General features: G+C 41.2%; 1 pseudogene; it reads left to right on the top strand.

The window, feature by feature from the left end:
• The first annotated feature begins 22,229 nt into the window (after window positions 1-22,229).
• Window positions 22,230-22,325, top strand: LOC129405163 (U2 spliceosomal RNA; annotated as a pseudogene).
• Window positions 22,326-25,965: the final 3,640 nt, after the last annotated feature.

The raw sequence follows: 25,965 nt of genomic DNA, 5'->3' as shown, positions 1-25,965 counted from the left end.
TAAACTAGAGACTGAACACGATGGCCACTCAATACCTCTATTGCAAACCACAACACCCAAAAGGAGAGAGAGAACAAAAGGTAATACCCTGCCACAGAGGTGGGGCGGGGTGGGGGGTAGATTGGGGGGTGGGAGGGATACTGGGTTTATTGGTGGTAGAGAATGGGCACTGGTGGAGGGATGGGTTCTCGAACATTGTATGACGGAAACACAAGCACGAAAATGTGTAAATCTGTAACTGTACCCTCAAGGTGATTCACTAACTAAAAAATAAATTAATTAAAAAAAAAAGCTGGGGTGGTCATACTAGTACCTGACAACATAGATTTCAGGCTGAAAAAGATTAGAAGGGACAACAAAGGCCATTTTTTAATAATCAAAGGATAAGCACATCAGTAAGAAATCACACTCTTAAAAATAAACACACCCAATGAGGGACCAGCAAAATACTTAAAACAACTGCTAATAGACTTCAAGGAGGACATTGGTAGCATCACAATGGAAGTTGGAGTCATCAACATCACTTTATCACCTCTTGATAGATCAACAAGACTAAAACTCAACAAGGAAGTATTGACTCGGAAGGGGAAGAGAGAGGGATAATAGATGTATACAGGGCTTTTCATCCCCCCCAAACCAAATACACATTCTTTTCCAGTGTACATGAAACATTTTCTAAGATAGGTCATATGCTGGGCCACAAAACATACCTCAATACAATCAGGAAGATAAAAATTGTATCAACTATCTGTTCAGACCACGATGCACTGAAGAGAGAAGTTAATCACGCACAGAAATGGAGAATCAAATCAAACACCTGGAAATTGAACAGCTGAATGTTGAATAATCAGTGGGTTAGAGAAGAAATCAAGAAAGAAATCAAAAGATTCCTGGAAACAAATGAGAATGAAGACATGAGCTACCAGAACTTGTGGGACACAGCTAAGGCAGTGTTAAGGGAAAATTTTATAGCTTTTCAAGCGCTTATCAGGAAAGAGAAAGGATCCACATAAATAATTTGACTTCACGGCTTAAGGTCTTAGAAAATAACCAGTAAAAGGAGCCCCAACCAGGCAGGAGGAAAGAAATAATAAAACTTAAAGCAGAAATCAATGAACTGGATTCCAAAAAAACAATCCAAAAGATCAGTGAAACCAAGAGCTGGTTCTTTGAAAAAATAAACAAGATTGATAAACCACTAGCAAGACTCACAAAGAAAGAGAGAGAGATAACCCTAATAAACCGAATCAGAATTGAAAAGGGGAACATCACAACAGAAATTCAAAAGAAAGAAATTCAAAAGATCATCAGAGATTACTTTGAAAGTCTGTATGCCATGAAACAAGAGAACCTAGACGAAATGAATAAAATCCTGGATTCCTATAACCTCCTAGGGCTGAACCAAGAAGATTTGGAATACCTGAATAGACCTATCCCTATGAAGGAAACTGAAACAGTAATCAAAAGTCTTCTCCCAAACAAAAGCCCAGGTCCAGAAGGATTCATTAGTGAATTCTTCTAAACATTTAAACAGGACCTATTGCCAGTCCTTTTCAAGCTTTTCCAGGAAATGGAAGAAACAGAAACACTCCTAAACAGTTTCTATGAGAAACATATCACCTTAATACCAAAAGCAGACAGAGACATGACAGAAAAAGAAAATTACAGGCCGATATCCCTGATGAACATGGATGCAAAGATCCTCAACAAAATATTAGCAAATAGAATCCAACAGCTCATCAAAAAGATCATACACCATGACCACGTGGGTTTCATCCTGGGGATGCAAGCATGATTTAAAATTCACAAGTCAATCAACATAATCCATCATATCAATAAAAGAAAGATAAAAACCATATAATCGTATCAATAGACATAGAAAGTATTTGATAAGATCCAGCGCCTGTTTATGATGAAAACTCTCAGAAAAATGGGAATTGAAGGAACTTTCCTCAATATAGTCAAAGCCAGCTACCACAAGCCCTTGGCAAGCATTATTCTCAATGGGGAAAAACTAAAATTCTTCCCTCTAAGATTAGGGACAAGACAAGGATGCCCACTCTCACCACTTCTATTCAAAATAGTACTGGAAGTACTTACCATAGCAGTTAGAAAAGAAAAAGATATTTAGGGCATCCAGATAGGAAAGGAAATCAAGCTCTTACTATTTGCAGATGACATGATACTATACTTAGAGAACCCTAAAGCCCCTACCAAGAAGCTCCTAGAAACAATAGACTTGTATAGTAAAGTAGCAGGCTATAAAATCAACACCCAAAAGCCCCTGGCTTTCCTATATGCAAATAATGAGAGAGAAGAAGTGATATGAAGAAAACAATACTGTTCACAATCATGCCTTAGAAAATCAAGAACCTTGGAATCAGCTTAACTAAGGAGATAAAGGACCTATACAAAGAAAACTACAAAATACTACTTCAAGAAATGAAAGCAGGCATGAGAAAATGGAAACACATTCCCTGCTCATGGATTGGGAAAATTAACATTGTCAACATGGCAATATTCCCCAGAGCATTATACAGATTCAATGTGATCCCTATAAGGATACCCATGGCATTAAAATTTTTTTTTGTATTAGTGAATCACCATGAGTTACAGTTACAAACTTGTGAGCTTTCATGTTTGCATTTTGTTTATATCCCTCCACCAGTGCCCAGTCCCCTCCACCAATGTTCCCAGTATCCCTCCCACCCTCCCACCCCATCCCCCATGGTATTTTTTAAAGATATTGATCAAACACTCCTGAAATTCATTTGAAACAATAAGCCCTCAGGAATAACTAAATCGATTCTTGGGAAGCAAAAGATGGGAGGCATCACCTTCCCCAACTTCAAACTGTTCTACAAAGCAGTAATAATTAAAATACCATGATATTGGAATAAAGTCAGATCCGAAGACCAATGGAATAGGGTTGAATATCCTTATACATGCTCTCAAATATATGATCATCTAATCTTTATATTCCTTTGATAAGAAAAAAAGAAATATAAAGCGGAGCAAGGAAAGCCTCTTTAACAAATGTGCTGGCAAACTGGACAGCTAAGTGCAAAAAATGAGCTCCAACCTCTACTTAACACCGTGCACAAAATTCACACCAAAATGGATTAAAGACTTCAACATTAAACCAGAATCTATAAGGTACATTGAGGAAAAGGTCAGCAAAACCCTCCACGATATTGAAGCTACAGGTATCTTCAAAGATAAAATGCCACTGACCAAGCAAGAGGAAGCAAAAATAAACAAATGGCACTATCTTAAACAAAGAAGTTTCTGCACCTCTAAAAATAAAAAAACATTGACCAGAATACAAAGACAGCCCACAGAATGGGAAAGGATATTCATTCAATACCCTTCTGATATGAATATCAAAGATATACAAGGCACTGGTTGAACTCTACAAGAAAAAAACATTCAACCCCTTAAGAAAATGGGGCAATGAAATGAATGAACTTCTCAAAGAAGAAATTCAAATGGCCAAAAGGCACATGAAAAACTGCTGTTCATCACTAATCATCAGGGAGATGCAGATGAAAACAACGAGATATCATCTCACACCACAGAAACTGGAACACATCAAAAAGGACAAAAGCAACCAATTTTGGCGTGGATGTGAGGAGAAAGGGACACTCCTTCTATATTGGTGGGAATGCCAACTGGTCCAGCCTTATTGAAAAACAATATGAACATTTCTCAAAAAACTAGAAATTGAGCTTCCATTTGACCCAGCTATTGGAATTCCACTTTTTGGAATATACCCTGGGGGTCCAAAAACACACAGCAGAAACACCATCTGCACTCCTATGTTCATTGCAGCACTATTTCCCATAGCCAAAATCGGGAAACAGCCTCAGTATCCAAGAACAGATGAATGGATAAAGAAACTATGGCACATCTAAACAATGAAATACTATATAGCTGTCAGGAAAAGTTAAGTCATGAAAATTGCCTATAAATGGATGGACATGGAGAGTATCATGCTGAGTGAAATGAATCAGAAGGAAAGGGACAGATAACAATGACTGCATTCATTTGTGGTATATCACTGTATCACTGTCATCTCATTGCTCATCAGTTTGCTCGAGCGGGCACCAGTAACGTCTCCATTGTGAGACTTGTTGTTACTGTTTTTGGCAATATTGACTATGCCAGGGTAACTTGCCAGGCTCTGCTGTGCGGGTGGGATACTCTCGGTAGCTTGCCAGGCTCTCCGAGAGGGACAGAGAAATTGAACCCGGATCGGCCATGTGCAAGGCAAACACCCTACCCACTGTGGTATCGCTCCAGCCCTTGTGGTATATAAAAATATATATAGTAGAAGAATAATATCCATGGCCAGGGAAAATAGGGGTTAGGAGGACTGGTCAATGGTTGAAACTAACCACAAGTGTGTGTGGGGCTGAGGCTAGGTAAGATAGAGGAGAGACCAGTATGACAACAATAGCTGGGAATGATCACGCTGGACAAGATCTGAGGGCTAAAAGTAGGTGAGAGATATTCTTGATAACCTTTCAATATCAATATTGCAAACCACAATGCCCAAAATGACAGAGAGAGAGAGAGAGAGAGAGAGAGAGAGAGAGAGAGAGAGAGAGAGAGAGAGAGAGAGAGAGAGAGAAACAAGAAAAGAGCCTGCCAAAGAGTTAGTCAATGGGTGGGGGTGGGGGTTATGGGAGAGAGGAATCCTGAGGATACTGGTGCTGGGAAATGTACACTGGTGGAGGGATGGATGTTGGAATACTGTATGACTGAAATCCAATCATGAACAGTTTTGTAATGGTCTATCTCACAGTGATTCAATAAAAATGTTTTTAAAAATTATAACATTTTAGGGTAAGGGAGAATATTTTTAATGTTTATAGAACATAGTATAATTGTTCCAATTCAGGTGAAAAATTATTTATGCAAATAAAAATCTTTCATTAAAGAAAAGAACAATTGAAGAGAATGAGCAAGCCTCATTCTTCAAGTCCGTGTTTTCCCTTGAACACGGATCTTGCCTTACTTGTCTATGTTTCTTTATCCACTCTGGAATAGCTTGTGTTCTCTCTTGAATACATACTTCTCCCTTTCTCTCCCCTCACATCTTTCTAAATAAGTGTCAGTAAAAACTTCCTAGCTTCACGCATCAAAAAAAAAAGTGGGGGAGATGTTGGAGAATGAGGGATGACATGTGATTAAAGAAGCAAAATAAAGAAAACTGAATATTTTCCACTTCCTACCATGTGTTTTAGTCCTTTGGAGGTAGGATAATGGTGAATATTCTTGCTAATAAAACATGAATATGAGAGAGAGTTGACTTGCTGGCAGCAGCAAGTTAGCGGGTAAGACTAAAGGTAGATGATGTCTCAGGTAACTGCACCTCAGCAGTCTTTATGCTCTCATATATGAGGATGTAAAACCCAAGCAGACAACAATGTTGTATGAATATCCTTAAAATATACCAAAAAATGTAATTAAAATCTGTAACCTGGCAGAAGTTAAGCATTTTTCTTGCATGTGTGAGGCCCTGGGTTTGATCACTAGCTATCACAAAAACAAACAAAAAAACCCAAACTTCTAACTTACTAATAGTCAAACTCCTGGTTTCACAATTTAAATAGTTTTAATTATTACTATTATTATTTTAAATTTTATTTTATTAAATAACCATGATTTTCAAAGTAATTAATAGTTGAGTTTTAGACATATAGTGTTTCAGCACAGATCCTGTCCCAGTGTTAATTTTTCTTCACCAGCTTTTCCAGGTTCTACCCCCATCCTACTCCCCTACCACCCTCTACCCTCCCACCTGCATCTCCACAGGCACCTTTCTAAATTTGGTGGTCATAGTTTGGGATCATGATTTCAAGTGTTGCTGGCTCTGTGGTTTGGATATTCAACCTTTACATCATATTCCTGAATCTCCTGACCTCCAACTCCCCACTTCTTCCTATATATTTTGTAAATGTGTATCACTGTATCACTGTCATTTCGTTGTTTGTCGATTTACACGGGTGGGCACCAGTAATGTCTCTATTCCTCCCAGCCCTGAGATTAAATTTTTTATATGTATCATAAATATATTTACATAGTTTCATTATATTATATTTATATACTATATTATATGAATATATATTAATTTTTAATATATCATAAAAGATATATACATACCTCTTGGAGAGCCCGGCAAGCTACCGAGAGTATCCCACCTGCATGGCAGAGCCTGGCAAGCTACCCATGATGTATTCGATATGTCAAAAGAGTAACGATAGGTCTCCTTCTGCTGACCCTGAAAGAGCCTCCAAACGTTGGCAAAGACGACTAGGGAGAGGCTGCTAAAATCTCAGGGCTGAGTGTAATAGAGACGTTACTGGTGCCTGCTGAGTACATCGACGAACAACGGGATGACAGTGACAGTGACAATTTTTTTTTATTTTGTATTGAATCACCATGTGAAAAGTTACAAAGCTTTCAGGTTTAAGTCTCAGTCATACAATGATCAAACACCCATTCCTTCACCACTTCACATGTTCCACAACCAAGAACCCCCATATGCCTCCCAACCCACCTACCCCCCGCCTATGTGGTTGATGATTTTCACTTTACTTTCTCTCTACTTTGATTACATTCAATATTTCAACAGAAAACTCACTATTATTATTGGAATTTCCCCCCAACAATCAGAAAAGGCATCATTTGATAATTTGTTTTCCATTTCTGAGAATGAAGAGCATATGAGGTTTTGGATTTCTGATATTTTAGTAATTAAGTCCAGAGAAATTTCTGCCAGAAATCGCATCACTGCAAGCTTGTACCTCTCTTTAGTGGGCCTTATAAGATGGCAGTCGCCATGCCGCTGGTGAAAGGAAAGGCCAAGAGAGAAAAACTTTTCTCCGGCGGCATGGGGTCATAGCTTAGTTCACAGTCTTGAGGCATTTCTGCAAGAAGCTGCTGGGTGCCGAAAGTAGTTAGTGGTTCCCTGGGATCATGGGCATTCAGGAACAGAGGAGCCATTCATGTGTGGTCATCTGGGCAGAGAGTGGCGAGTAGCACCCCAGCCCTGAGATTTTAGCAGCCTCTCCTTACTTGTTTTTCCCAACGATTGGAGGCTCTTTCAGGGTCGGGACCTATCGTTACTGTTTTTGGCATATCGAATATGCCACGGGTAGCTTGCCAGGCTCTGCCAGTGTGGGTGGGATACTCTCAGAAGCTTCTGGGTTTTCTGAGAGGTATATATATATATATATATATATATATATATATATATATACCATAGAGAGTAACATATATATATACGTATATATATATGTTACTCTCTATGGTTTGGTTTGTTGCCTACTGTCTGAACTCCATCAAATATGGTGTGGTAATTATGAAAAATGGGTAGGAAGTGTCTTATAATGTGTCTAGAAAGTGGCCTGGAGCGTGGCAGCGGTTGGGTAGTAGAGGTCAGCTGCCAGGTCTGGGTCCGTTGGGGCAGGGTGGGTTCTCACCAACCCCCTTCTGGGGTGCCCTGAGTGAAAACAGCCTGGTGGTGTAAGTGTGTAAAAAAGAATTTATAAGTGTGTAAAAAAAATTTTTTTTTAAAGGAGCAGCTTCTGGCCACATTTTTTGTTTTGTTTTACTTGTTTTTGTTCTGTGGCCACACCCAGTGGTGCTCAGGGCTTCCTCCCAGCTCAATCAGTGCTCAGGGTCCACTCCTGGTGGTGCTTAGGATATCCTATGGGGTGCTGAGAATGGAACCCAGATTAGCCTCATGCAAAACAAAGTCTTTACTCACTAAACTGTTTCTGGCCCATAAGCAGAATTTCTTTATCAACTTACTAAGAGCAGATTTAAAATTTTAAACTCTTATTTTTCTTATCTTGATGATTTCTTTTACGGTTGAAAGATACTATGTAAGAATTAAAATCCATAAAATAGAATATTGAATCAATCATCAGAAGCAAAAATTGTTTTCAAGGATAGGAATGAATTCTGACATTTTAATTACAAGCTCAATGGAAAACTTAGTAGTCAAATGTTAGCACTGAAAATTATCATTATGTTGTCATTATGAATTAATGACTATAAAAGAAATCAGTTTTGAATGTAATGGTAAATTACAGGGAAAAACTTATGAAACTGTTTTCTATTTCCTGGTGTACCAAGAGTATGCATCATAATTAACTTGATTAAAAAAAATCCAAACAATGGAAAAATATAGGGCATAGATATTTTTAATGGATTATATAAAAATAAGAAAGCTTTTTCCTAGCCATTCAGAAGATGCTCATTCTAACACCATTATAATATCAAAAATTAGAAGAAACTCAAACACTAAGAATACAAAATAAGCAAATTATAATATTGTTTATTATACAACTATTTAAAGTGATAAACATAAATATTATGTTATAAATTTTAAAATATAAATGTTATAACATTTTCAAATTTTACATTTGCAAGTATTTATTTGTACTATGACTACAATTCTCAAAAATATGCATGCATGAAAGGAATTATAGAAAGGATTCCAGAATTTATATTTGAACAGTTACATTACAGAATTTTCTTGTTCTAGCAGATATCATATAAAACTTTAAATTCTATTTAAAATGGGCTGGGATATTCTACACTGGGTAGGGCTATACTTTTGCCTTGCACCCTTTCAATCTGGGTTCAATCTCTGGCACCCCATGTAGTTCCTGAGCATCACCAGGAATGACCTCTGAGTGTAAAACCAGAACTAAGTCCTGAGCACTGATTGGTGTGACCCAAAAGTTAAAAAAAAAGGTAAATTTATAATTTTTTTTCTTTTTGGGGTCACACCTGGCAGTGCACAAGGGTTACTCCTGGCTTTGCACTCAGGAATTGCCCCTGGCGGTGCTCAGGGGACCATATGGGATGCTGGGAATAGAACTCAGTTTGGCCGCGTGCAAGGCAAATGCCCTACTCGCTGTGCTATCACTCCAGCCCCCGTAAATTTATAATTTTTAAAAATTAATTTTATCAGAGGTATGGTGCCACCAACAGGTCAACCTATACCTGCTGGGTGAGTGCATCAGCAGCCTGATGATGCCTTCAGGCTTCCTGATACCCCAAAATTGCTGCTGTGCTCTTGGCCAGACCCTAACAACTTGGGACCAAGTTTACCAAGAAATTAAACAGCCAGAAGTTGGGTATGTAGGAGCCATACCCACAAACCACCTCCAACTCAGCTATACAAGCTCAGAGTTGGGATGGGCTACCTACCCCCACTTCCCAATACACATGGAAGCACTGGCAGTCACCCTCATGAAACAACTCCAGTGCCACCCTCTAAGCTCTACTACCGGCCTTGCTTCAGAGACCCCTAAATAAATCTCGAAAGAGATCAAAAGCTGCAGTTAAGCTCAGACCCATGCATGGCTGAACAGACTGAAGTAAATTGGAGGGGGCAGGTTGGCCCAAGCAAAGTTTCCGGCAGCCACTTGCTTTAAAAATCCAAAATCGTCGCCATACCCCCAGCCTGACTCCACCATCTCTAGGATGGATATCACTGAGATATAATCTGCTGAGAATTTTGTAATGTGGATCTTAGCACACCAACAGCCCTGGTTCAGAGACACAGAAGCAAGTCCCGGAAGACACCACGGTGCCAGAGTTCTCTCCGGGCCCCATACAGAGCCAATATCATTGGGGCACCACAGATGGAGCAGGTGTAGTCTCCCCGACTACTCCAGGTGGAATCCTAGTGACCAAGAGCTTCCACAAGCAAGGCCCAGGTATGAGGATTCTAGGACTAAATCTCCAGGCCACATGGTAGAAGACCTGGACTGTCTTTTTCCAGGTTCTCGTCCACCCAGAAGACTGGCTGTCACGCCCACAATTTGCCTCCAGATGCCATCTTAACACATCAACAGCCCTGACCCAGAGACACAGCAGCAATCCCGGAAGACATCACAGCGCCAGAGATCTCTCCAGGCCCTATACTGGGCCATTATCAGAGGGCCACCCCAGACGGAGCAGGTGCAGTCTCCCTGACTACTCCAGATGGAATCCTGGTAACCAAGAGCTTCCACAAGCAAGTCCCTCAGTATGGGGGTTTTAGGACTAACTCTCCAGGCCCATAGTGGCAGAGGACCCAGGCTGTCCTTCCCTGGGTCCCTGCCTGCCCAGAAGACTGGCTGTCATGCCCCAAATTTGCTTCTGGGAGCCATCTTAGCGCACCAACAGCCCTGGCCCAGAGACTCCCAATTGAACCTCAAAATGGATTAGTGCCATACAGAGATGTCTCTGGAACCCAACCATTTACAATCTAGAAATTTACATTTACAGTCACCGCCACGCGATTTCTCATGATATTCAAAATGAGCAATGGAAAATATATTATTTAGTGTCTGCAGGCAGGCTTGAATGGTGGTGGGAAAATTCGAGCAAAACATAATGCCCCAAATTAGAGAGAGAGTATTGAGGAAATTGCCATAGAGGCAGGGTGAGGACTGAGATGTGGGTGGGGATGGGGGAGGGGGATACTTGGGACATCGGTGGTGGAAAATGTACACTGGTGGAGGGATAGGTGTTCCATCATTGTATAGCTGAATCTCAAACATAAAAGCTTCATAATTCTAGCTCACGGTGATACTGTCATCACTGTCACTGTCACTGTCATCCCGTTGCTCATTGATTTGCTCGAGCAGGCACCAGTAACGTTGTGAGGCTTGTTGTTACTGTTTTTGGCATATCTAATATGCCACAGGTAGCTTGCCAGGCTCTGCCATACTGGCGAGATACTCTCGGTAGTTTGCTGGGCTCTCTGAGAGGGGCAGAGGAATTGAACCTGGGTCGGCCGCGTGCAAGGCAAACGCCCTACCCGCTGTGCTATTGCTCCAGCCCAACAGTGATACAATAAAATAAAAAAGTAATGTGGAGTTCATGCCCAATTCAATCAGCTTAATCAATTACTGAACATATAGCAGTACTTCTACATTACTTAAAAATATTAAAATTTTCAAAAATTTTAATTAATTTTAAAAATTAAAAAAATTTTCTTTTCCTGTTGCTATTCGTCTACATTTTGCCAAGAGCCACACCTGGCAGTACTCAGTGGCTACTCCTAGTTGGTGCTTGCACTCAGGCTGTGCTCAGGGACCCATGCAGCACAGGGGAGCAAATATGAGACTCTGGCATACAAAACATGTGCACTAGTAAGTTGTCTCCCTGGCCCCAAATTAATTTCTTTTTAATTTCTCTTGTTATATGATAGGATAGAGTCATTATACTGAATGGTATGGAACTCTCAGTGTTCAATCACTTTGACCTATGAAAATTACAACACTTTTTTTAATTTTATTTTAAATTTTAAGTTAAATCTCTTTTTTTTCTTTCTTTATTTTTCAATAAGTGAGTCACCGTGAGGGTACAGTTACAGTACAAATTTACCCATCTTCGTCCTTGTGTTTCCCTCATACAATGTTCGAGAACCCTTCCCTCCACCAGTGTCCATTCTCCGCCACCAATGAACCCAGTATCCCTCCCACCCTCCAATCCCGTCCCCCCCCACCCCCCCGCCTCTGTGGCAGGATATTCCATTTTGTTCTCTCTCCTTTTGGGTGTTGTGGTTTGCGATAGGGGTATTGAGTGGCCATCGTGTTCAGTCTCTAGTCTACTTTCAGCACGCTTCTCTCTTCTCGCACAGGGTCCCCAACCCTACTCTATCCGGGCTGCCTTTCCCCCAGCATGTGAGGCCAGCTTCCAAGCCATGGAGCCAACCTCCTTGTATTATATACTGCTATTCTTGGGTGTTAGTCTTCTACTCTGTTATTTTATATTCCACAGATGAGTGCAATCTTTCTATGTCTGTCTCTTTCTGACTCATTTCACTTAGCATGATACTTTCCAGGTTGATCCACTTATATGCAAAGTTCATGACTTCATCTTTTCTAACAGCTGCATAGTATTTGTTGTATAGATGTACCAAAGTTTCTTTAACCAGTTATCTGTTCTTGGGCACTTGGGTTTTTTCCAGATTCTGTCTATTGTAAACAGTGCCGCGATGAACATATAAGTGCAGATGTCATTTCGACTATACCTTTTTGTTTCTCCAGGATATATACCCAGAAGTGGTATTGCTGGATCAAATGGAAGCTCAATTTCTAATTTTTTGAGAAGTGTCCATATTGTTTTCCAAAAGGGCTGTACCAGTCCGCATTCCCACCAGCAGTGTAGAAGGGTCCCTTTCTCCCCACATCCTCTCCAACAGCGGTTACTTTTGTTCTTTTGGATGTGTGCCATTCTCTGTGGTGTGAGGTGGTATCTCATGGTTGTTTTGATCTGCATCTCCCTGATGATTAGTAATGCAGAGCATTTTTTCATGTGCCGTTTGGCCATTCGTATCTCTTCCTTAGAAAAGTTTCTGTTCATTTCTTCGCCCCATTTTCTGATCTTGCCCAAGAGCCTCTTGCCCGCACGCCTGGCTGTCTTCCCCAGGGCCCCTCGGAGGGGATGGGCTCCAGCTTCCCTCCCCACCCCGAGCAGAGATCCCGGCAACTGAAGACCACCAGAACCTAGCTACAGCCATGCTTGAGGCCCCTCTCCACACGTTCGGACAGGCCTCACGCATGAAGGTACCGGCAGAAGAACCCAGGTGTGTGTAATCCCATCAACAGCCAACATCCAGAGAGAGACTTAAAAGCAAGTTCTCAGAAGAGAGTGATGCAGAGAGTCTCTTGCCCACATGCCTGGCTATCTTCCCCGGGGCCCCTTGGAGGGGATGGGCTCCAGCTTCCCTCCCCACCCCGAGCAGAGCTCCCGGCAACCGAAGACCACTGGAACCTATCTACAGTCATGCTCGAAGCCCCTCTCCACACGTTCAGACAGACCTCACGCATGAAGGTACCGGCAGAGGAACCCAGGTGTGTGTAATCCCATCAACGGCCAAAATCCAGAGAGAGACTTAAAAGCAAGCTCTCAGAAGTGCGAGGCCCGGTATCTTGTAGCCTACTTCTCCCTCTGGGAGAAACTGGCAAGCTTCTGAGAGTTTCCTGTCCACATGGGACAGCCTTGCAAGCTTCCCATGGTGTATTCATATGCTAAATCCAGTAACAAGCTGGATCTCATTCTCCTGACCCTGAAAGAGCCCCCAGTGAGACATCGTTGGGAGGGCCGAGTTGAGATAGACTTCTAAGATCTCAGGAAAGGATGAAATGAGAGGTTACTGAACCTGCCTGAGAAATCGGTGATTAACGGGATTTCGTGATCGTGATCATGATTTTCTGATGGGGTTGGATGTTTTCTTCTTGTAGAGTTCATTAGTGCCCTTGATATCGACCCCTTATCGGATAGGTATTGGGTGAATATCCTTTCCCATTCTGTAGATTGCCTTTGTATTTTGATCACTGTATCTTTTGCGGTGCAAAAGCTTCTTAGTTTAATATAGTCCCATTTGTTTATCTGATTCCACTTGGTTGGTCAGTTGCGTGTCATCTTTGAAGATACCTGTAGCTTCAATATCATGGAGGGTTTTGCTGACCTTGTCTTCAATGTACCTTATGGATTGTGGTCTGATGTTGAGATCTTTAATCCATTTTGATCTAATTTTTGTGCACGGTGTCAGGTCGAGGTCTAAGCCTATTCTTTTGCAGGTGGTTGTCCAGTTATGCCAGCACCATTTGTTAAAGAGACTTTCCTTGTTCCACTTCACATTTCTTGCTCCCTCATCAAAGATTAGATGATCATACATTTGAGGTTGTAACAACACATGTTTTAACCAAATACTCTGTTGCAGTTGTGCAACTAACAAGATGAGACTTTTTTTTAAATGAAAATTGATCATTCCTATTTAAGATGTGGGATGGGGACCTGGGAACCTGGGGTCCATGCCTTTAAGATAGGGTCTTCTCTGACCAGCAGTGCCAGGGTTTTTCAGGGCCACCCCTCACTGGCTACCTCAAAAATTCATTCCAGCAGCGCTAGGGTACCATAAGGGGTGGGGCATAGTGCCAGATTAGTGACCATAAATATGTGCATCACCCCTTTGAGCTATCTCCCCACTATTTAAGATGTCTTTAAGCTTCAAAATGCATCTAACATTTGAGAAATTATGTTGAAGCTAATTACTTGGATTTCACATTTGAGACTATGATGCCAAAATACAGAACTTTCTGAATTTTAAGTAAATAAATTCAGTTCTGAAAAGCTACTTCTATTACATCTATGTTTTTGTCTTTGAAATAAGGTGTCATGCTCATTTTAAAATTATTCAATGGCCAGTATAAAGTAAAACATTCATAATTTAATAAGTAAATTTGCTTCTAACCTGTAATGAAATGACATTTAAATTGGTTTGTACTCTGTGATTACTCAGAGATAATTAGTCCCTTAAATATTACTGTAATGAAAACCATGGGTTTAATGAACCATAGAAATTCAAACCAAACAAGAATCTCTACTTCTTTACTCAATATTTAAGTTCAGTACAAAAATCATTTAGCAATTGGTTAAAATTTAAAAATAATAGTTTAGGGCAAGTCAGGCCATAAAAATGTGAAGTAAAATTAAATGTATACACAGAGAGGCCGAGCAATGGTACAGTGGGTAGGGCATTTGCCTTGCATAAGGCTGACCCAGGTTCGATCCCCGACATCCCATATGGTCCCCCGAGCACCTCCAGGAGTAATTCCTGAGTGCAGAGCCAGGAGTAACCTGTGTGCATTGCTGGGGTTACTAAGCAATTTATTTATTGCTTTAACCCAGAAAGCAATAAATAAATAAATAATATTTTTTTAAAAATGTATACACAGAAGAGTTTGTAGTAGATATTTTAAAAAAATGGTGACCAGTTGGAGTTGAGGGGAAGAGAACTTTGCTTTTTCTAGGCGATTGCTATTTTAAGTATTTAACATCACATTCAATGATCCTTCACTTCTGAAATCCCTTCACTTCTGAAATCTTTTGTGATGCAGTTAACAATGCATCAATAATGTGTTAACAATGTACAAACTATCAACTCCTTGAAGGAACACACCATATGATGGCATGTATATGTTTGTGAGTTCTTGTGTGTGTTCAGATTTGTAACACTAACACCAAGCACAATGCTAGTATGTGGTCAATAACCAACACAAGTGTCAGTGAATAAATACCTGAGTTGGTTAAACAGATTAAATGTAATCAAAACAAAACTATAGATAGTGTGCTTGGACCAAGGTCATTTGTCAATCTTAACCTTGGTTCTCAGATCCTATTTTCAGCAACTTAGAGAAGATAGATGTCACATGTTAAACCAATGGTTTGGGCAATGCAGAGTTATTGCACTAGAAATCAAAACAAGGAGATAAATCCTGGATAATAAACCTTGTTCCATGCCAGGCATCAAATGCAGATCTCAAACATGCAAGGCATGTGCTTCATAAGCCACATCACTGGCCTGAACATTTTACAAGGACCAAACCCAGCACTGCTTGGGAGCACTTGGGAGCACTTGTAGGCATACTGAGCCTACTGGGGCAGGCTTGGTAATTCAGTGTTCAGTCTGGTATGGTGGGCCAGCACAGTCCTTCAGGCTTTGCCCAATGGCCAAGAAGAATTGATGGGTGAATCATAAAATTCAGGGTTTTACACATGCCAATCATAAGCTCCATTGCTTGGAGCCATATCCCTGGACCTCGTATAGGGAAATTTTCAAGCAATAAACACAAAGAATTTAAGTGAACTTTTTTGGAGGGAGAAATTTATTCCATAGGAACCAGATGGACTTAGTGGTAATTTGTGTATTAAGAAGTTTGGAGGATTCATCTGCCCACTGCCAGAACCAACAATGCTGTTTCTTTAAAAGTCATAATTTTAAAAGAAACAAAACTTGGTCTAGAGAGATAGTACAATGGGAAAGGTGCTTAACTTGCATGCAACAGACCTAAGTTTGATCCCTGACATCCCATATGTTCTCCTGAGCACCATTAGAATGTGACTCAAAAACAGATAACAGAAACAACAAGATTTACTATCTCTGTTTTCTTGGACAGTATCACTTGTATCACTTGTCATCCAGTTGATCTTGGATTTGCTCGAGCAGGTGCCAGTAACATCTCCATTTGTCCTTGTTGCATGCTAGTGTAGCCCAATGGCATCTGCTCACTCCAGGAACATGAAGAGCCTCTCAAACCATTTGTTCAGGGTTTTGGCAAAGAAGTCTGACTGTCTGGTAGGTGGGCAGCCACACAATCTTTTGACATCCCATGGAATCCAGTCAGTAACAGCTCTAGTTCAGTGGTCGTCTCTAAATCACATTACGTGTCTAGCCCATCTTATTTTCGATGCCTTGGCAAATGAGACAGTGTCCCTGATTCTTGATCATTGATGAAGGTCGAAACTCTGGATTCTTTCTCTCACTTGAGTGTAATGTGATATTCCAAGCATATATCTTTCAATTACTCTTTAGGATACCCGAATAGCGTTCTCATCCTGTTTTCATAGGGCCCAGGTCTCTGAGGTTTATGTTAGTGCAGGAAGAATAGTGGAGTCAAAAAGATGTGCCCGAAACCAGAGGTTCTTGATCCTCTTAACAACTTCTTCGACACTCTTGAAGGCATTTCATACTATTCTCTTTCTCCTGTGCAGTTCTGGTGCCAAGTCATTCCTCGTGTTGAGTTCTTAACCCAAGTACACATAACTGCTCCATTCGGAGATGTTTGTTCCATTGAGAGAAAATGGAGTGATAGTTGCCAATGTCGTGGATGTCTCCCTTCTTGTACAACAGAACGGTCCTGCTGATTTTCCACTGGGATGGAACCTTGCATTCAGACAGGTAGCGTGTGAAGAACCGAGCCAGTGTATTGACGAGTACTGGTGGCAGATTCTTCAGGTATTTGGGTCTGACCTTGTCCGGACTGGGTACCATACGTTTCTTTACCAACGAAATGGTGTGTCAGATTTCAGAAGGGAGAATGCTGGGAACGACATATCCATTCTGCAGAATTTGGTATGTGGGCAGGTGGACGTGACTGTCAAAGAGATCCGAACAGAAGTCCTCTCCATTGCCCTTCTGGAAGATGTGATAGATCCATCAGGACGTCGGAGGGCAGTCATCTTGGTCTTATAGTTGACAAAGGACAGGTGAGCGTTGTGAATACTTATCCCAGCTTCTGCTGCATTGGCCAACACTGCTGCTCTTCTCTATTTGAGGTCTTCCTTTATTGCTTCTCTGCACAACTTTGCAAGCTCAGACGTTAGCTTGTGACTGCCTAAGATTTGCGCCAAACCACGTTGGCAAATGAGCTCGAGAGTTTCCAAAGACAGGCATCTGTTTGTGGCTTTCCCACTCTCAGCATTCCTTGAGCAGTCATGGAGGTGCTGAACCAGTCAACTGTATTCCTCGTTGATGCTGTCAACGATGGCATCTTCCCACTTCCCATGATGCCGCAATAGTGCCAAAGACCACCTCAGTTGGTGGTCATTCTGGGAGTTCTCTTCTTAAACTTAAACTTTGCAGACCTTTCTCTCCGCTCCATGAAGTAGAATTTTGCATGAAGGAGACGGTGGTCCGATCCCATTTGGAATTTTGGGACAGCATCGACATCAGTCAGGCAAAACCATCGATTGAATATGATGTGGTCAATTTCATTGTGGAACTGTCCACCGGGAGACTCCTATGTCCAACATTTAGATTCAGCCTTCTGGAACTGAGAGTTACCATGGATGGTCTTGGTCGACATGAGAACTCAGACAGTCTCTCACCCTGTTCGTTCCATTCTAGGCCATGGGTCCCGATGTGGAGTTCTTTGGATGACCTTCTCGGTCCTATCTGGGCATTAAAATTACCGACAATGATCTGTAGAAGGTGTTTATAGGACTTCTTCTTCTATAGGACTTCTCTAGCTCCACGTAGAACTTCTCAATTTCTTTTTCATTGTAGCTGGATGTTGGTGTGTAGATGATGAAGATAGAAACTGCCAGCAGTGAGCCACATCTATTCAATCATAATCATCCGATTCGGGTTGTTAGGCATTCGAATGAATCAATGCCAAGTTTGTGTTGACAGACACCGACACCACCGATGCCTCTATTGTCGCATGTTCCAAGGAACAGTTCTTCTCCAGTGTCAAAAATGGCATGATGTGACATTCTTGTCTCGGTCAGACCAATGATGTCGTACTTGATCTTCTGCATGTGCACCATCAGGTCCTTGATGGATGCTTCCAATGCCAGCATACTGTGTTGAAAGTACAGACAGTCATTTTAGTCCTTCGTTTTGGCAGCCTAGTTCATCCCTGATATTTTATCAGCCTTTCCTTGCTCACTCCTTAACAGTGCCATATTGGGGGGGGGGGTCTTTCAGGGCCAGGGCAATGAACCACATTATTTTTACTGTTTTTGGCATATCTAATATGCCCTGGGTAGCTTGCCAGGCTCTGCCATGTGGGCGGAATACACTCAGTAGCTTGCTGGGCTCTCCGAGAGGGATGGAGGCTTTTAGGGCGACCTCTAATTGCCTTTACAGGTGTTCCCATGGTTCACACCATATTTGAACCCCATCAAATATGATGTGATAATTATGGAAAATGGGTATTAAGTGTCTTATGATGTGTCAAGTGGGCGTGAAGTGGCCCTGCCATCCTGAAAGTGGCCTGGAGCGTGACAGCGACTGGGTAGTGGAAGAGTTTGGAGGAAGCAAGCAGAGGATCTCTGTTTCCGGGTCCCATTGAGCCTGGAGTCCAAGGTCACAAAGTTCTGCTTTACCTGGTTCTGTGGGACTTTACTCATGCATGAGGCTTGGCCCAAGCATCCGGAAAGCAGCCTGGAGCGTGGTGGCGGCTGGGTAGTGGAGGCCTTCTTGGGCAGTAGGGTCTCTCAAATGGTGCTGAGGAGGCCCCAGGACCATTCCTGGTAACTGTTGGCCAACCAGGCCAGAATATTGATGGAAGAACAGAGAATAAGGAATGCTTGGGCCATGAGGTGCGCTGGGCTCATACCCAGCAGTGCATGCTAAGTTAAGGCACATGCATTAGATTATCTCCCCAAGTCCTATCTTACCCATTTTTAGTGTGGATTATATTATTGCTTGTCATACGTACACGACTGTATAACACACCTGCAAGTTTCATCTTGCAAAACCAAAACCCATGGAGGCCAAAGAAAGAAAGCAGGAAGTAAGGATCTTGCATATAGCTAACCTCTGTTCCAATCTCTGCTCCACGTATGGTTCCCCCATTACTACCAAGATTCACTCCTGAGTACAAAGCCAGGGAGAGCAGGAACAGCCTCTTAGCACCAAGAGAATGACCTCCAAAAATGTATAAGTTGCATTTTCTTTATGTATTCACTTATCATTGGATACTGGGTTCCTTCTGCATCTTGGCTGCCATGAAGAGTGCTGCAATGAATATGAGTGTGCAAATACCACTTTAGGATGCTCCCATTTTAATTCTCTTGACAAATGTCCAGAACTGAGGTTGCTATATTATATAGTAAATATATTTCTGATGAGATTCTGTGCAGTTTTCCATAGTGGCTATACTGTTTCCCATCCCATCAACATTGCCCAGGGGTACAATTTCTCCACTTCCTTGCCAACTTGTTTTTATTTCTGGTTTTCCTTTTAAAGTGGTCATCCAAAGTGAGGTGCTATCTCATTTGTGGGTCTGCTTTGCAATTACCTGTGATTAGTGCTGTTGAGCATCTTCATTGGACATGTGTATAATTTTGAAGAAAGATCTACTCAAGTCCTATGCCTGCTCTTCAATCAGCTCATTTGTTTTTCTGTTGTGTCTCTGTTGGGGGTTTTTATATATTCTGAACAGTAGTCCCATATCAAATACACAAGTTGCAAATATTTTCTTCCTTGCATAGGTTTCATTTTCCCTCTGATTATTTCCTTTACATTAACATTGTATTTTTATTTTACATAATTGATGTGAAATAGTATTTTATTAGTTCACTTTTCCCTGAAGGCCAATGATACTGAAATCTTTTCACATACTTATTAACTATTCATGTATTTTCTTTGGTAGTGAAGTGTCTAGTCAAGTTTTATTTTGGCAAATTTTTGGTGGATTGATGTTCTGGATAAAACTCTCCTATCAGACCTATAAATAAATCTTAAAGGAGATCAGCAACTTGCGGAGATGCCTCCAGACTCCATGTCAGGCTGAGTCTCATATCCGGGGCACCCTGGAGGGGGGTGGTAAACCCACCACTCACCCAAATAGAGCCCCGGGAGTCGAAAATTTCCGTAATTCATTCACTACCTTGCTCACAGCTGGAGTCCACAGGCTCAGATAAGCCTCATCCAGGAATGAATCTATTGAAAAACTCAGGATTCCGGTTTGTCACTGAAATCTCCAGGCTCTTCCAGAAGCCTGGTAGTCACATCTATGAGCTGCCAATGGTGCCATATAGGCTCATTAATCAGCCTTGATCTAGAGACTCAAAAATAAATCTTGAAAGAGATCATTAAGTTGCAGAGATCCTTCTGGGCACCAAAGTCACCACTTAAAAATTTAACTCCAGCTGTGTCACCCCATCAAAATTCTAGAATTTCTGGAGCAAGCGACATCTCATTCTCCACACTACTAGTGTTCCAGGAGTAGCACACCATATTGGATGGGATGTAGAGTAGAGGACAACCAGTCTGGATTAAGAAAATGTAAACACACAGGTTTAGCTTGTAACAATGTAGTAGTCGTCTCTTATACAAGGGCTTGGTGGCTCCAGGGTAAGATACAGCAATCTTCACACACTTTGTCCTGCAGAGATCATTTTTAGCGAATTAATCATGTTAGACAATGCAAAATAAATCATTTGGGGCTTATTGTTGGGGCAGGTTTGATGGTGGTTGGAAAGGTTGGAAATAATGGTGATGGGAAATTTAATGGTGGTGGGATTGATACTGGAATATTAAATGTGGTGAATCATTGTGAATAACTTTTTAAAAATAAAATAAAATTTTTAAAATGTCTTTTATCAGATAAGACATTTGCAAACATCCTATCCAAGTCTATTACTTCTTTTTTACAGGGTCTTAATAGAATCTATTGAATCCATCCAGAACTTTGATCTGATTTTGATTTTGATAAATAAATAACATGACTATTTTGTTTTGACTGAGATAAAAGTCTTACCGAGGAGACTTTTTATCTTATTTTATTTTTGCTTTTTGGGTCATACCCAGCGATGATCAGGGGTTACTCCTGGCTCTGCACTCAGGAATTACTTCTGGCAGTGCATGGGGGACCATACAGGATGCTGGGGATTGAACCCTGGTCGGCTGCATGCAAGGCAAATGCCCTACCTGCTGTACTCTGGCCCCCTAACTGTGAAGACTTTTTAAGGTTACAAGAGTTATTTACAAGCACTTCATTTGGATTCAGTTTTTTTTTCCTAGCCCAGAAGACTTGGAGCTGGGGTTGGGGTTGGAGAAGGCAAGAAAAATGCCAGATATACACAGGAGAGAATTCCTGATAATAATAGGAAATTCATTGATCAAATGTATGAACAAATGAATGAACAATAAATGAACAAATAGATGGCTATAATTCTTTATATTTAAATATTAATGGATGACTATAATTATTTATGTTAAAATATTTTATATTTCTTCTAATGTTCTTTATATGAAATAATTCCTAGGCCTTCACAGACATGGTGCTTCTCATAGAATGCTGATACTAAATTCAGTACAGTAGATTGTGGTATACGTGATCTGATGAGTGTAAGAGGAGAGCGGACTTTTGCTTCCCAAGACTTGACCACTCTATTGTCCTTAATAGAGTCTATCATCAGTATCATCCCATTGATCGTTGATTTTCTCAAGCAGTCTCAGTAACGTCTCCATTTGTCCTAGCCCTGAGATTTTAGAAGCCGCTCTTTACTCATTCTTCCCAATGGTGCTGCATTGGAGGCTCTTTCAGGGTCAGGGGAATGAGACCCATCATTGTTACTGGTTTTGGCATATGAATATGCTATAGAGAGTTTGCCTTGCTCTCCCATGCGGGCAGGAAACTCTTGGTAGCTTGCCAGGTTCTCCAAAAGGGACAACTAGGCTATAAAACGTTATGCAGCCGCAAATGCGGCTCTGCTTCCGGGAGCTTGGTTTTATAGTCTCTGGATGTTGGCCATTGATGGCATTACACAGCGCCGGGGGCAGTTTCTGGGTGTGACTGCCTAGCTACTGGAAAATGGGGGGTATGGGTGAAAGAGGCTCAGTCCCGATCCGAGCAGGCTAGGAGATCTCAGCCCTGAGTCCCACACACCTGGGTTCCTCTGGCGGTTCCTTCATCGCTTCTTGGCCTTTTGGCTAATGTCAAGTGTAGTATCTGTTGTTATCAGTTTAATAATAAAATCTAACATACAACATTTTAAAAAAACACCTTTGTAGAAGAAGAGTGATAGTACAGTAGGAAGGGTGCTTGCCTTGGACCCAGTCAAGCTGTGTTCAATTCCCGTCTTCTTATATGCTCCCCTGAGCACCACCAGGAGCTATCCCTGAGAGAAGAACCAGTAGTAAGCCTTGAGGAAAAAGGAAAAATAGAGGAACTATATTTCATGAAAATAAAAAATTTGCATTAAAAAGTGTCTACCAAAAGAGTAAAAAGTAACTCACAAACTAGGAGAATGCATTTGAAAGTCATATATTTAATAAATTATTAATACCCAGAGTAGCACTGTAGCACTGTGGCACTGTGGCACCGTCATCCTGATGTTCATCGATTTGCTCAAGTGGGCACCAGTAATGTCTCCATTGTGAGACTTGTTGTTACTGTTTTTGGCATATCGAGTATGCCACGGGTAGCTTGCCAGGCTCTGTCATGTGAGCAGGATACTCTCGGTAGCTTGCCGGGCTCTCCGAGAAGGGCAGAGGAATCGAACCCAGGTCTGCTGCATGCAAGGCAAACGCCCTACCTGCTGTGCTATGGCTCCAGTCCAATATCCAGAGTATATAGAAATTGTAAAAAACTGAATAATAAGAAACAATTAACCCAATTTTAAGTAGGCAAAAGATTCATATAGATATATTTCCAAAGAAAATATTCAAACAGACAATAAGTACCAGGTGTTTAATATCACCAATCACTAGACAAATGAAAATAAAAATAATAATTCAATACTACCCATGCCCTTAAGTAAGGTTACTGTTGAGACGACAGATAAGAGAAGATGAGGATGGATACAAGTGGAAAGTCTGCATATATATATATATATATATATATATATATATATATACTTGCTTTTTGGGTCACACCCGGTGATGCACACTCCTGGCTCTGCATTCAGGAATTACCCCTGGTGGTGCTCAGGGGACCATATGGGATGGATGCTGAGAATTGAACCCAGGTCAGCCGCGTGCAAGGCAAACGCCCTATCAGCAAGATATTTTTTTTTCCTTTTTATTTATTTTTTTATTTTTTAATAAATTTATTTATTTTTAATTAATGAATCACCATGAGGGTACAGTTACGGATTTATACACATCTGTGCTTATGCTTCCCCCATACAAAGTTCGGGAACCCATCCCTTCACCAGTGCCCATATTCCACCACCAGTAAACTCAGCATCCCTCCCATCCTCCCCAATCCCATCTCCCCCCCCCACCCCACCCTGTCACTGTGGCAGGGCATTCCCTTCTGTTCTCTCCCTCTAATTAGCTATTGTGGTTTGCAATAAAGGTGTTGAGTGGCCACTGTGCTCAGTCTCTAGCCCTCATTCAGCCCGCAACTCCCTTCTCCCACATGGCCTTCGACTACATTATAGTTGGTGATCCCTTCTCTGAGTTGCCCTTTCCCCAGAATGTAAGGCCAGCCTCCTAGCCATGGAGTCAACCTCCTGGTAGTTGTTTCTACAATTCTTGGGTGTTAGTCTCCCACTCTGTTATTCTATATGTCATAGATGAGTGCAATCTTTCTATGTCCGTCTCTCTCTTTCTGACTCATTTCACTTAGCATGAAACTTTTCATGCCGATCCACTTAAATAAAAAATTTGTGACCTCCTTTTTTCTAACAGCTGCATAGTATTCCATTGTATAGATGTACCAAAGTTTCCTCAACCAGTCATCCATTCTAGGGCATTCGGGTTTTTTCCAGATTCTGGCTATTGTAAACAGTGCTGCGATGAACATACATGTGCAGATGCCATTTCGATTATACTTTTTTGCCTCTCTGGGATATATTCCCAGCAGTGGTATTGCTGGGTCAAATGGGAGCTCAATTTCTAATTTTTTGAGAATCGTCCATATTGTTTTCCAGAAGGGCTGAACCAGTGGGCATTCCCACCAGCAGTGTAGAAGGGTCCCTTTCTCGCCACATCCTCTCCAACATCGGTTCCTTTTGTTCTTTTGGATGTGCGCTAGTCTCTGTGGTGTGAGGTGGTATCTTGTGGTTGTTTTGATCTGCATCTCTCTGATGATTAGTGATGTAGAGCACTTTTTCATGTGCCTTTTGGCCATTCGTATTTCTTCTTTGGTAAAGTTTCTGTTCATTTCTTCGCCCCATTTTTTGATGGGGTTGGATGTTTTCTTCTTGTAGAGTTCAACCAGTGCTTTATATACCATTGATATCAACCCCTTATCTGATGGGTATTGTGTAAATATCCTTTCCCATTCTGTAGATAGTCTTTGGGTTCTGGTCACTGTATCTTTTGCGGTGCAAAAGCTTTTTAGTTTAATGTAGTCCCATTTGTTGATCTCTGTTTTTACTAGATTGCTTAGTTCTGTGTCACCTTTGAAGATACCTTTATCTTCAATATCGTGGAGGGTTTTGCCGACCTTGTCTTCAATGTACCTTATGGTTTGTGGTCTAATGTTGAGGTCTTTAATCCATTTTGATCTGACTTTTGTGCATGGTGTCAGGTCAAGGTCTACGCCCATTTTTTTGCATGTGGTTGTCAGTTGTGCCAGCACCATTTGTTAAAGAGGCTTTCCTTGCTCCACTTCACATCTCTTGCTCCCTTATCAAAGATTAGATGATCATACATTTGGGGTTGTGTGTAAGGGTATTCCACCCTGTTCCATTGGTCTACAGCTCTGCGTTTGTTCCAGTACCATGCTGTTTTAATTGTTACTGCTTTGTAGTAAAGATTGAGGTTGGGGAGGGTGATACCTCCCATTGTCTTTTTCCCAAGAATTGTTTTAGCTATCCTTGGACGTCTGTTGTTCCATATGAATTTTAGAATTGCTTGATCCATTTCTTTGAAGAATGTCATGGGTATACTTATAGGGATCGCGTTGAATCTGTATAATGCTTTGGGGAGTATTGCCATTTTGACAACATTGATTCTCCCTATCCACGAGCAGGGTATATGTTTCCATTTCCTCATGTCCTCTTTGATTTCATGGAGCAGCGTTTTGTAGTTTTCTTTGTAGAGGTCTTTTACTTCCTTGGTTAAGCTGATTCCGAGGTACTTGATTTTCTGGGGCACGATTGTGAATGGGATTGCTTTTTTTATGTCCCTTTTCTCTGCCTCATTGTTTGCATATATGAAGGCCATGGATTTTTGGGTATTGATTTTGTAGCCTGCAACTTTACTGTATAAGTCTATTGTTTCTAAGAGTTTCTTAGTAGAGGTTTTAGGCTTCTCTAGATATAGTATCATATCATCTGCAAATAGTGAGAGTTTGATTTCTTCCTTTCCTATCTGGATGCCCTTAATCTCTTTTTCTTGTCTAATAGCTATCGCAAGTACTTCCAGTACTATATTGAAGAGGAGTGGTGAGAGTGGGCATCCTTGTCTTGTGCCTGATCTCAGAGGAAAGGCCCTTAGTTTTTCCCCGTTGAGGATAATGCTTCAGCAAGATATTTTAATACCTATGATCATTGGAGTATTGTTCACATGGACTAGGAGTAATCAAATTATAGGAACAGAAAGTGATATTGTTGTTTCTAGAGGTTGTAAGGATAAGAGAGCAGGTGTTGTTGAATGGTACTAGACTTTCTGTTGTACAAGATGAAATGCATACTAGAGATGCCAATTGTGAGTTGGCGGCACATTATAAATGTATTTAATAGCACTGTACACTT

Source organism: Sorex araneus, chromosome 5 (assembly GCF_027595985.1).
Source record: "Sorex araneus isolate mSorAra2 chromosome 5, mSorAra2.pri, whole genome shotgun sequence".
NCBI lineage: Eukaryota > Metazoa > Chordata > Mammalia > Eulipotyphla > Soricidae > Sorex > Sorex araneus.
The sequence above is the reverse complement of the archived record's forward strand: the minus strand, read 5'-3'. Positions and strand labels throughout refer to the sequence as shown.